We start from the raw sequence: 13,730 nt of genomic DNA, 5'->3' as shown, positions 1-13,730 counted from the left end.
GTGGGGAGGGGCAGGCAATGGGGTGTGAGTCACAGTGGAGAGAAGGACTTGTTAGCATGGGGCTCGAGAAAGACCTGCAGCAGATGGCAGTGGCATCTTCTGTTTTCTCCCATGTTTCCTTTACGATTTTGAGCTAATCAGGGGTTACAAAAGGAACTGCGTGGTGGCCTCTAATTAATGAGACTAGATAATTAGAGAAAAAAGAAAAACACACCAGGAACAGGGCTGACCTAGGGGAACCAGAACTCCAGGTCATTTTTTGTGTGTGTTTTTTTTTAACATCTTTATTGGAGTATACTTGCTTGACAATGGTGTGTTAGTTTCTGCTTTATAACAAAGTGAATCAGCTATACATATACATATATGCCCATATCTCCTCCCTCTTGCATCTCCCTCCCACCCTCCCTATCCCACCCTTCTAGGTGGTCACAAAGCACAGAGCTGATCTCCCTGTGCTATGCTGCTGCTTCCCACTAGCTGAAAAGTCAAGTTTTGTCTTTCTTCCAAAAAATGCAACTTGGTAACTGCATGGCACTGCAGGAAGTGTATGTGTGATCTCTGGAGCCCGATTGGTCTGTGTTGGACTCCTGCTCTGCCACCCCTTAGCTACGTAACTTTTCAGGCAAGTTGTCGAATCTCTCTGAGCCTTACCTTCCTTATCTATTAAATGGGTTTAAGCAATAGTATTAATGGCCACCACTATTGAACAATTACTGTGTGCCAGGCAATGGACATAGCATCTTACTTACATCATCTCAGATAATTCCCATTTCTATTCTATAATAATATATTCATTTTAGGGTTGCTGGGAGGATTAATTGAGTGTCTCACTGCCTAGCACAATATAGGGGCTAAACAGATACTGTTTTCCTTTTAATCTCTAAGGAAGATTAACTATCTTGAACCCTAGGTTTTCTCTGGACACGTTTACTTTAGTTAAATCTGTACAGGTTTCCCTTGGGAAAAAAAAATACCTGTCTTTTATTTTGATCATTCTTGTACTGTACTGCTTTATTTGCATTTTTTCACCAATGTGAATGTCACATATGTCATCCTGATTCTGATTTGTAACATGTGATATCTTAGAACTTGCCTAGGACATCACAGTGAAAAGTCAATCTGTTTAAGCAACAAAGACATTGGAATAACACTTGTAAATTTACCTATTACTGTGAGACCTTGAAGGTAGAAAGAGACAGTTCATTTGTCTTTGCTAAACTGACTTTCAGATTGTACAAATCAGGTCCATTGACACTGGAAGCAGCATTTAAATGCAGATTCTAACAAAGGAGAGCATGAGAGGGAGGAAGAGGGAGGAAGCCTCTCCTTTGGATCCAGATTCCTCCTCATTTGAAGTGGGGATTCCTTAGGTAAGTCTCGTTTCTTAGAGAAGATAAAATTATATAATAATTTATATATTATATATATTATTATCAATATCTATTACATACAGTATCTGCCTAAAAGCAGGGATTGTGGATTGTTCTCGTTAAGTTCTCCATGATAAATAATGTACAGAAATTGTCCCACAAATTGCTGATAAACGAAGAAGGGAACAAGAGAGGAGACGGAATGTCAACTGTACATAAGAATTGCTGATTCCAATCTGCCCAGGAGCTAAGAGAGACATAAGAAGAGCACTGGCTTCAGAATCAGACAGTTATTGAGTAAAATCCAAGCTCTGCCACTGTCTGACCTGGGACAAGGCACATCACCTCTCTGAGCCTCCAATTCCTCAACTTTAAAATTGGGATAGCAATACTTCTGTGCTGTGAATGATTGTGTCACCTGTATATAACTCTAACACTCTCTCTTTCTCTTTCACCTTCCCTCCTTCCCTTTATCCTTCCATCCATCTATCTATCAATCAACAAATAAGACTGAGAAATTTCACTCCTTTACTGACAGAGGAAGTTGTTCTTCATCATCACCATCTTCTTCCTGCATCCATTTCAGCAGCACTATAGCATGGAGTACTTTGTCTGTTCACTTGACCCCTAAGGGCAAGTGATAATGGACAGCTTAGGGAGGCCAGATATGACAGTGGTTAAGGACCTGGGCTCTGGAGCCCTAGAGCTTGGGCTTGACTCTTGGTTCTGCAAACAACTAGTTTCGTGACCTGGTAAGTTAATGAACTTCTCTTTGCCTCAGTTGCCTCCTCTGTAAAATGAAGACATAAAACACTTAGAAGAGTGTCTGGTTCATAGAAAATACTCACTGAATCTTATCACATATCTCTCTTGTTGACCTCATCTTATGAACAAGTAAATAGGCTCAGAGAGGCTGTGACTTGCCCAAGGTTACACAGCAAGGAATGAGGGCAGAGCTTATACTTTCTGCCTCAGCTGTCATCTCTTCCTAGTCCACCACACTGCAAGGGGGTGGGAGAAGAGGAGGAAGGCTTGCTGAGAGGCTTGTAAGCAGAGACGAGACAGCCTTGGGAACTAACGTGGAAATATGTGCAGCTCTGAGACTGGATTGCTTGTAAATTCCTGGAGCATAAGAACTCATCTTAATCCATTTCATATTCCCAGTGCCCAGCACAGTATCCGGGCCAGAGGAAGCACTAAGGGAATATTTGTAGAATGAATTGATAAAGAAGTATATGAGAAAATTTAGGGATGGGAATAATAACAGTTTCCAGACTTCTGAACCCTAACGAATGGGTCCAGTGGGTAGAGAGAATCTTGATTTCTAGGGAAAGAGGGACAGGCAGCCCTGCCCCAGGAAAATCCAGCTCAGATGCAACCTACTGGAAAGACAGGGGTACACTGTCCTTGATTTTGAAGATTGGGTCCATAATGGGGTACGTCCAGGGAGGGGGGAGTATAGCTCTCAGAAAGACCCCACCCCCGACATCCTCCCTATACCCACTTCCACTCACGCCTGGAAAGGGCTTGGTAGAAACTGAGCAGAAATCAAATGGTTGGTCAGGAAGAGCAATTACCAAAGTTGCCCTAGTGAGAAGTGTTTTTTCATAGAAGTACCTAAGTTCTCTTCTCACATCAAGTTATAATATAATCATCATATTTGCACTTCACAAGGCATATTCCTGATCTCGGTGGAGCCCCTCAAGGCTGCTACAAGGTAGAAAAGGCAGGGTCTATTGTCCCTGTTTCACAGGTGTGAACACTGAGGGCCAAGAGAGCAGGAGAGACACACTCAGGGACGAGGGTCAGGAGCAGGCCTGACACAAGGACCAAATCCACACCCTGGCCTCTCCAGCCAATTCATCCACGCTCTGGATGGACACGTGGCAAATCCCATAGCCCAGGCACCTAGAGGACTACATAATTCCCTCTCCCGATCTCATATTCCACCCTCTCATCCCACCATCCAGGTGTGAGGATCAGGGAGGGACACTGGCTCTCTGTCCCCCAAGGTTGGCGAGAGTCTTGATTTGAGCACAGTTATAATGGCCCTTTGTAAACCAGGGGTCATCTGGGTAGTTTAAGTGGTCAGGAGGATGGGCTCAGGCAACTGCCTGGATTCAAATCTTTAGCTGGCCCCATACTGACTGGATGGACCTAGGCAAGTCACTCAACCTTCCAGGGTCTCAGTTTCTTCATATTTACAATAGAGAAAATGTTAGGAGATTTTAGCTCTATTTAAAGGTTTCTCTGAACAATTAGAACTTTCCATGATATATAGGGCCGCCCCATCAGGTAATGAGCTCTCCATCACTGGAAGTTTACAAGCAGATTGGTACATACAAGCATCTGCTCTTCAGGAGGATGTTGTATGGGTGAGCACAAGATAATAGGTAGACAGGACCACTGGCTCCCAAACTACCAGCTACTTCAGAATCGCCCAAAAGACATTTAGTAAATGCAAGTCCACTGGCCCCACCCCTGGGTATTCTGACTACAAACATGTCAGACAGAGATCAAAACCCTGGATTTTTCATAGGAGGATTTGGGTGTATTAGTTTGCTAGGGTTGTCATAACAAATTACCACAAACTGGGTGGCTTAAACAACAGAAATTTATCTCATAGTTCTAGAGACCAGGAGTCCAAGATCAAGGTACCAGCAGATTTGGATTCTTCTGACGGTATGAGGGAAAATCTGTCCGTGTCTCTCTCCCAGCTTCCTGTGGTTTACTGGCAATCCTTGGCATTCCTTTGTTTATAGATGCATCATGCCAATCTCTGCATGGCAGCCCCCCTGTGTGCGCGTCTGTCTCTGTGTCCAAATCTCCCCTTTTCATAAGTCATAACGGATTAGGGCCCATCCTAAGATCTTGATCATCTGCAAAAACCCTATTGCCAGACAAGTTCTCAATCACAGGTACTGGGGTTTCTACATCAACATCTTTTTGGAGGACGCAAGTCAACCCATGATGCCAGGTGATTCAACTGTGCAGTCAGGGTTAAAGACCAGTATAGTAGGCTTCCCTGGTGGCGCAGTGGTTGAGAATCTGCCTGCTAATGCAGGGGACACGGGTTCAAGCCCTGGTCTGGGAAGATCCCACATGCCGCGGAGCAACTGGGCCCATGAGCCACAACTACTGAGCCTGCGCGTCTGAAGCCTGTGCTCCGCAACAACAGAGGCCGCGATAGTGAGAGGCCCGCGCACCGCGATGAAGAGTGGCCCCCGCTTGCCGCAACTAGAGAAAGCCCTCGCACAGAAACGAAGACCCAACACAGCCAAAAATAAAATAAATTAAAAAAAAAAAATGTTTAAAAAAAAAAAAAAAAAGACCAGTATAGTAAACTAGAGCTTTCCAAATGGAATGAGGGAATCTTAAATAACTGCAGATTCAAGTCATAGGGTCTGGAGGGCCTGAGACCCTGCTTTTTGAATAAGACATGCTAATGTTGCAGGTCCAGGGACCACTGCTTTGAGTAGTGAGGTCCTTCCCAAGACAAGATTCCCAGGAAATCTAGAAATGATTACCAAACAAATAGAAGCTCATTTTTTGCCCCATTTCTCTAAAGGAAAGAACTGCCTTTTTTTTTTTTTTTTTTTTTTTTTTTTTTTTAATTCAATCTTTAAGTGAGTGCACAGGAAAAAAACCTGCCAGTAGAACTCTGGATCCTTCTTGCCTGATGCCTGTTCTGGAGGGAGCAGCCTATAGCAGGCACACCAGTCCTAGGGGGTGGGAAAAAACAACTGGGCTCCCAAACTCTGGGAAAATCTTCCTTCATGCCTGTGCCCCTTCTCCTTGCTCTGTTTAAACTTACATATTCGGGGTTATTTTGTTGCTCTTGTCTTTTTGCCCTGTCCCCGCCGCCCCCAGCCCCGCCATCCCAAGACCACCATCTGTTAACTCAGCTCAGCCTGAGCCCGGGCTGGGTGCAGCTGGCTCTCAGGAAGTGACTGCTGCCTGGGTAACCTGTACTGCCCGAGACAGAGGCCGGAAGCTCCCAGAAACGAGGCCAGTCTACAGCGGCCGAGAAGCCCACCTTTGGTGTCAATCCCTGAGGCCCGCCGGTGAAGGTGCGCCCCGCCCCGCACGCACCACCCTGCCCTCCGGGTAATCGCATCCACAATGGAGCAGGCCCGGCCGGGCACAAAGACGACAGCTGTGCAGCAGGGCCGCAGCCAGAGGGGCCACCACCCGCGCCTCGTAGCCTCCTTAATTTATTTATAGATGCGCTGGCTCTTTCTGTGGCCTAGTTAAGGACGCCTTTCCATAAATACATAGAAACGGATGTTATTCTAGAACCCACCAATAATAGACACAGCTGTAGAGATTGTTGCTGGATTAAGAGCCCCATCTCCCTCTCATCACCCCCTCCCCCCAAAATAGAAAATAAAATTTAAAGTGCATGTGGGTTTTTTAAAGCATTTGTATGAAAGAGAAATTCTACTTAATATTGAGATGTTTCTTTGAGAGCAAAGATAGGATTTCTTAGGAAACAGAACATTATGAACAAAAGCTACATCTTTGCCAACTAGCAACATAGCTTTCACCTTCCCCCTCCCGTGAGAGTGATATTTGGGCCCTCTGCTTTCATCTTTAAATGTGAGTATCTGTTTAAACCCAAACAGAATCCTCTTGTTCCAGAGGCCACAGGTGGTTCATTTCTCTGCAAAAATATGATTTGCCAAACATATGATTTGCCAGCTCTTTCCAATGTGATCAGTTGTTTGGGGCACTGGCCCAGTGACTGCTCTTGGAGTCAAGGGGCAGAGAAAGAATCAAATCTTTACAGAGCTGTGAATGAGTCTCCAGCCCTTATCCCTTTGTTACTTCTCCCAGTTTGTTCTATAGACCCTTAATTCTATTATCCAGCTGTAATTTGGCTCTGTGTCTCTCCAACATTTTTTTTCTTTTCTTCTGCCCCCTTTCTTTCTAATCGATTGATTCATCTATAATTGGATTTTCTCTGGCTCTTACCAGCTATTAAAAGTAGCTATGTGTGTGTATGTGAGCGAGTGTGCTTTCTAACTAGGCCACACTTTCAAATGCTTTGCAATCCTGAATCTTGCTCAGGTTTCTTAGTATGAATTCAGTTCCCTGCTTCCTTTTGAAGAAGCAGGGAGTCACAGAGGGAACACAAGCTTTGGAAGCAGACAGATCCATATCGTGTTTTGTTTTGTTTGTTTTGTGTAAGGCTGACATTTATTGAGCTCATACTACGCGCCAGGAGTTCTTCCAAGCACTTTACAAGAATTAATAACCCTCACTGCATCCTTTTAAGGCGGGTACTATTATTATTCCATTTTACAGATAAAAGCATGGCAACATAGGAGGTCAAGGTACTTGCCCACAGTCATAAATGAGCTCTTTTTTTTTTTTTTAATTAATTAATTAATTAATTTATGGCTGTGTTGGGTCTCCGTTTCTGTGCGCGGGCTTTCTCTAGTTGTGGCAAGCGGGGGCCACTCTTCATCGCGGTGCACGGGCCTCTCACTATCGCGGCCTCTCTTGTTGCGGAGCACAGGCTCCAGACGCGCAGGCTCAGTAGTTGTGGCTCACGGGCCTAGTCGCTCCGCGGCATGTGGGATCTTCCCAGACCAGGGCTCGAACCCGCGTCCCCTGCATTGGCAGGCAGACTCCCAACCACTGCGCCACCAGGGAAGCCCCATAAATGAGCTCTTGATCACGATGCAATTTTCTGAAATTCTACCCCTTTATACCTGTGTAACTTTGAATATGGCTTATTTTTTATGCCTCAGTCTCCACATCTGCAAAATGAGTAAGAGTAGATCTCCCTCGCAGGACAATTGTTAGAATATGTGAGAGCGCAGGGCCTGACTCGCACTGGCGAGGGTAAACACACAGTAAATCCCAGGGTCGGACACCATGAAGAAGACCAGTAATTCCTGGCTGTGATGAGACCAAGGACTAAATGAGGGAACCCTGGGAGCGTGGAGAACAGAAATAGAGTGTTGTCCTCTGATGCTTGCTTCCTAAGCCATCACAGTCTTTGCTTCGGACAGACAAACAGAAACCGAGCAGATCACTTTATAGAATCACTATAAAGATTCTACTGCTGCCAAGCAGTGGGCCTTACACGAGCATTTCCACCCTCCAGCCCTTTGTTTTCCCAAATGTAAAATGATGCGGTAGAGGTAGCTGGCCAGACCTCTTCGGTAACAGTCTCAGGGGACAGGCTCAGTGCTGTCACCTTGAGGCCGGACCAACTCTGCCAGGGTGATCACACTGTGCTTGAGCACTTATCAGTTGCATTTAATATAGTGATTTAACTCTCATCACAAATGCATACAGGTGATACTGTTACCCCCATTACACAGATGGGGAAACTGAGCCACAGAGTGGTTAAGTAACTTGCCCAAGGTGGCATGGTAAGTGGCAGAACTAAGACTCTAACCACTACACTCTTTCCACTAAGGCACAGGGAGGCGCCCCTTGTTGTTTGGGTGTCGGACGGACCTCAGGGAAGATCTGAAGAACTTGGCTTTGTCATTGAGACAGGGTGCGGCAAGTTCAGGGGTTGAGTCAAGCACTGGGAAGGGGTAAATTGCTGAGGATCAATGGACCTGCCAAACTGACTGCAGAATAGCTTGTGGTTTGACCATCATTCAGGTTGCGTAATACTTCCAAACTCCATTTCTTAAACAATCTTATCGATGATTTCACAAAGTTGTTGAATGAACTAAGGCACAAGAAACACTTAGCGCAGCAGCTGGTCCTCATAGCCTCGTGACTTCCTAACTCGTGGGAGTTATTATAATAAAATTTATTGTTATTGAAGTGAATTTTCAAATATGGTCTATGTATGCAATGTTTTTAAAATATAACTACCAGATTCCTTTTGTACCAGATTAAGGTCTATTTTTTTAAGTCAAATTTTAAAAATCACTCCTAGAAACTATGAACAGAATTGGTTCTACCCCACACCCCTCCTCCTGCCCTTCTTTCTACCAGATCGTAAGGTTGCTCAGAGAGACACAAAACACAATTTTGACTGTCACTCTAGGAGGAGGACTCAGGAATCAACCTCCATAGCGAAACTGCAGAGTAATATATTAGAATTTCACAACTTCTAACGTCTGGCAAACTCCACAGGCAGTGTTTGCAAAAGCAATTTTGCAATGACCACACTCGGGAAATCCCCAAAGAATGTTTATAATTCTACAGATTTAGAGATTTGTTTTAATTCTAAATTTTCCCCAAACCACATCATCCAAAAATGTAACACTCCTTTTTAAATTAAAACAGCATGCGTATATTAACTCTGACATAGCTCAAAAATATGATTTAATTGGACCGAAATTTCACAGACTGATCATTACAATATTTTTTAAAATCATACATAGTCGTAAGCAATTTACATGTCCAATGGTGAGGAACTGTGTCGGTAATTCATGGCATCTCAATGGTACCATAGTTACTATTAGCCAGGGGCTAGAGGAAGGAGCAAACACTGCAAGCAGGTATGTGCTTTCTTTCGGGGGTGATGGAAATGTTCTTGAGTTAGCTATGGTTGCCCAATCTTGTGACTACACTAAAAACCACTGAATTGTATACTTTAAAAGGTGAATTTTATGGTATGTGAATTATCTTGATTTAAAAAAAAAGGCAGTGGAAAAAGATTAGTAGACTTCTTTGTAAACTGAGTCAATAAACTATGATTGAAAATCTGGGGAAAACCATGTTATATAAATGTAGTTACTAACATACAATAAAATCAACATATTAAGTGGGGGGAAAAATCAGGTTGCAAGTGACCAAATCTGACCCACTTTGATGAAAAAATAATATCTGCATCTAGATGGATCTAGAAGAATATATACCAAATTGTTAAGTGGTTATTTCTGGGATTGTAGGTAGGTTTCGGTTTCTTTTTTGCCTTTCTAGGGATATATTATTCTTTTTTAATAAAGGAAGGGAAAAGAAGAAAACAGTTGGGTGGGAGGAGGGAAGGTAGATGATGCAGAAGTTTTACTTTAGACCTTCAAAGTACCCAAACTGCACAAGCTTCCACAATGTTTCCGGTGAACTGACAATATGTGCTGTGTTAGAAAAGAGCCATAAACTGCCAGCTACACAATGACAAACAACAAACAATGCTTCAATGTTTATTAGTTGACTGCCCTCCCCCATCTCTTCTATTTTGATTTAGAAAATGTGGGGACTGTTCTCCTCCTGATACAAGTCACAAGCAAAGCCAACATCACTTATCAACTGCTTTTTGGTAAACAACTTCCTTTCCCCTATTATCAAAGAGACCTTATTCAGTATTTTATGAACGATTTTTTGGTTGGTTGATTCTGTTTTATTGGCATCACGTACAAAGTCATACTCACTGAGAAGGAGAAGAGAAGAAAACGGTATTATGGGAACTACTCTATGTCAGGTGTGTTTCAAGCAGTATTGACGGCGATATTTCATTAACCCCAACAATGGGCCCACGAGGGGAGTGATGTGATCTCTACTGTTAGAGATATAGAGAGACTGGTTGACCAGCCTGCGGCCACCTGGCTGCTAAGTGGCAGAACCAGGGTCTGAATGCCTATGTGTCTGACCCCCAAGAATCAAGTTCTAATCCTCTACAACCCTCCCGCACACTTGGTCCCAAAAGCTCCTGACAGCCAACTAATTATCAAACGAAACCCTACGAAATAAAATTGATCAGCGGCCAAACAACTCGCTTACTAAATTGCCAGTGCTCAGCCCTGACCTTCCTCACTGAGGATGAAACCCCACGTGCACACATACACTCCATATGCTAGAAACATCATGCTGGAGGGGGAAGGGAGAGAGGGGAAGGAGGAGGAAGCAAGCCGCTTTCTCTGGCTGCTACTCCACCCATCAAGGGCTCCCCCGGCCCCAGCTCTGCAGTTGGTCCCATTATCATTTCCACCCCAGCTAATTATAGTCACTGATTACCTAACAGCAAGCCCCACTGTCACCTGCTTTGGCCTGACAGATTATGCCATCTGGGCCACGTGGCCAGGGTCCGAGAGCCACGAGAGGTCACAGAGAGGGGCAAATGGCTCTGAATGGAAAGAAATGTGTTTACAGCCCTGACAGCTGACTGGGCCATTAAAGGGGCTTTAGCTGTGTGTGCCCAGCTGAAACCCCTCTCCAGGGGCCTCGCTATTAGCTAATGGGATGTGGCTGCATATCACTCCAGCTCCAAATGTGGACACGCTAGGGGACTGCGTGTGCTCCTAAAAAGGAGAAGAATAAGGACCCAGGAGAAACATGGGAGCTCACGGTTGCTTGGGATCCTTGTTGAGTGGACAGCAGAACATGCCTTCAGGGTCTATGCTCCACTGCTGGCAGTATTCAAGTGCATTTTCCACTTCCTGTACTCGTGTACGTTAAATCAAACACGTGTATGAAACCCCCTTTGTGACATTAAATAAACTCTGTAAGGTGACTTCCATTTCATTAAGAACTTGTGTGTCCTTAACAGCAGTGCATCAATCTCAAACTTTAATACTCCTGTGTTTGACCTGGGAGTCTTATTACAGGGCAGATATCAAATCAGTGGACTGGGGGCGGGGGGCGGGCAGGTGGGGTGCAGATTCTGTATTTCAAAGGAGTCCCTAGAAGATCGCTGATTGCCATTGGTCCTCGGACCACGCTTTGAGTAGCAAGAAACTAGTTAGTTATTGAATGAAATTAAACAACTGAATCGACATTATATAGAAAACCTATAAAACAGTATTTCTCAAACTGTGTATTACAGAACGAGAGTCAGCTAAGAAAGATGCCTCCACCCTAACAGGTACTCAGTGGATTAAGTTTGGAAATCACTGTATACTCTGAGTTCCCCTGGGAACTCTCAGTACCCATCATTAGCATATTGGAGCTGAGGAAGCCCACAGTGATCTGTTCCACTTTGGATGTGAACAGTTTGCATTCAACTACAAGTTTGGTACTCTATGCCCTATTTTTTGTTGCAATCCTTGCTGAAGATGTTATATTATCCCGACTGCTTAACCTGTCCATAAATTTCTTGATTTGAAAAATGCCTTCTCAGCCATACAGGATTATTCACCTGACACACACACACACACACACACACACACACACACACACACACACACAAGCAAGAAATGCTTTGAGGCTGTGAAGCAGGGCTCATAGGAGATACTGTCATGAAGTGCAGGCATTATGGAGGTTAGTTTCCTCTGACAGCTTCTGAGGCCAGTGACCACAGCTTGCCCAGCTTCCCCTACCCCAGCTTAAGGAAGAAGAATGGACAAGAAAACAGTCAGGGAGAAGCAGCCAGGAGGTGGGATCCTGAGGACTGGATATGTAGTAGGTCTGGAGGCCTGATGACAAAGGCCAGTCCTCTATGGAGATTAATGCTTCAAGACATTTGCTTAAAATTTAACTTAAAAAAGCAAAGTTTACCAAACCACTTTCTAAAAGTGTTTTTACATGACATCATAAAATGCTCAGCATATAATATTAAATAAAAAATAAAACAGACAGAAAAATGCAAGACACAATGTAATCACAGCTTGTGTGTCTATGTGTGTGTCTGTGTCTATGTATCTGTGTTTGCAGCCTGTGTATGTAGCAGGTGTGTGCATGTAACTGCACACACGATTTTGAAGGCGTATAGAGAATCATAAAGAATGTTAGCTTTGGAGTCAGGCAATGTTAAGTTCAAACTGCAACTGATCCAAGTTTCTTAACCTTCGGTTTGTATCGTCTGTGAGATGGGGCTGATGATTCCCACCTCAGGCTTATGTGGGAATTAAATGAGATAATGTCTGGCAAGTGCTTAGCACATTGCCTGGCTCAAATTAAGCACTCAGCAAATGGGAGTTATGATTGTAATTAACATAGAAAAAGGCTGGAAGAAAATGTACAAAATGTTAACAGTGGGTCCTCACTGGGTGGTGAGTTAGAAGTGATTTTGATTGTCTTCTTTGTACACTTCTACATTATTCAAATAACAAATATCATTTTAAAATAAAAAACTAGAAAACAAACTTTATGAAGTAAAATGTTAATTGTAGTTTTCTCTGTTTGGTAAAATGTGGGTCATATTTATTTTCTCTGTTGTACTTCCAATGTTTCTCAAATTGTCCACAACTCATTAGTCTTAATAATTTTTTAATATGAAAGCCATGCCCATCCATTTGGGACATTTTGGATAAGTGCAAAAAAACCCTGAAAAGAAAGTAAAAACTATTAACAGTGTCATGATTTCTCTGTATTTGTTATTCTTTGTTTAAATTTATAAAGTACAGATCCACATCTAAATGAATGGTCTCTAGAATTGTGCAGTGCACAACATGGACAACCATACTCAATCTTTCTGAAATAGTACACCCCCCACTTCTCTCTCCACTCCTCAGAAGAAGCCACAGATAAGTTTAATATGAATTATTTCACCTATATATACATGTAAATACCTGCTCATATGATTAGGTAAAATTGTCTATATAAGAAAATTTGAGGGACTTCCCTGGTGGTCCAGTGGTTAAGAATTCACCTTCCAGGATGGAGTTAGAGTCTGTCATACAGAGTGAAGTAAGTCAGAAAGAGAAAAACAAATACAGTATGCTAACACATATATATGGAATCTAAGGAAAAAAAAAAAAGGCCATGAAGAACCTAGTGGCAAGACGGGAATAAAGACACAGACCTACTAGAGAATGGACTTGAGGATATGGGGAGGGGGAAGGGTGAGATGTGACAGGGTGAGAGAGTGTCATGGACATATATACACTACCAAATGTAAAATAGATAGCTAGTGGGAAGCAGCCGCATAGCACAGGGAGATCAGCTCTGTGCTTTGTGACCACCTAGAGGGGTGGGATAGGGAGGGTGGGAGGGAGGGAGACGCAAGAGGGAAGAGATATGGGAACATATGTATATGTATAACTGATTCACTTTGTTATAAAGCAGAAACTAGCACACCATTGTGGGGCAATTATACTTCAATAAAGATGTTTAAAAAAAAAAAAAAAAGAATCCACCTTCCAATGCAGTGGAGGTGGGTTCAATCCCTGGTCGGAGAACTAAGATCCCACGTGCCATGGAGCAACTAAGCCCACGTGCCACAACTACTGAGCCCACGTGCCTCAACTAGAGAGCCCACATGCCGCAAACTACAGAGCCCACACGCCCCAGAGCCCATGCGCCACAACTAGAGAGAAGCCTGTGCGCCACAACCAAGATCCGACACAGCCAAAAAAAAAAAAGAAAGAAAATTCGAGCAAGACTTTAGAGGTCCTGTAAATGTAATAGATATAATTAGTCCCTCAAGACCAACTCTAGGAGGGAGGCACCTTCTCCATATTCTCCATGTGGGAATATACTTTACCAAATGTGCATGAAGCAACT

General features: G+C 43.5%; 1 protein-coding gene across 6 annotated transcripts in view; it reads right to left on the bottom strand.

Annotated features, from left to right (window-relative positions):
* The window catches only part of LOC309660907 (uncharacterized protein), a 404,218-nt gene that overhangs the window by 376,037 nt on the left and 14,451 nt on the right, over positions 1-13,730 (bottom strand). The window lies entirely within an intron of this gene.

The sequence above is a fragment of the Balaenoptera physalus genome, assembly GCF_965194825.1.
Source record: "Balaenoptera physalus genome assembly, chromosome: 5".
NCBI lineage: Eukaryota > Metazoa > Chordata > Mammalia > Artiodactyla > Balaenopteridae > Balaenoptera > Balaenoptera physalus.
This window is presented reverse-complemented; position numbering and strand designations above follow the sequence as displayed.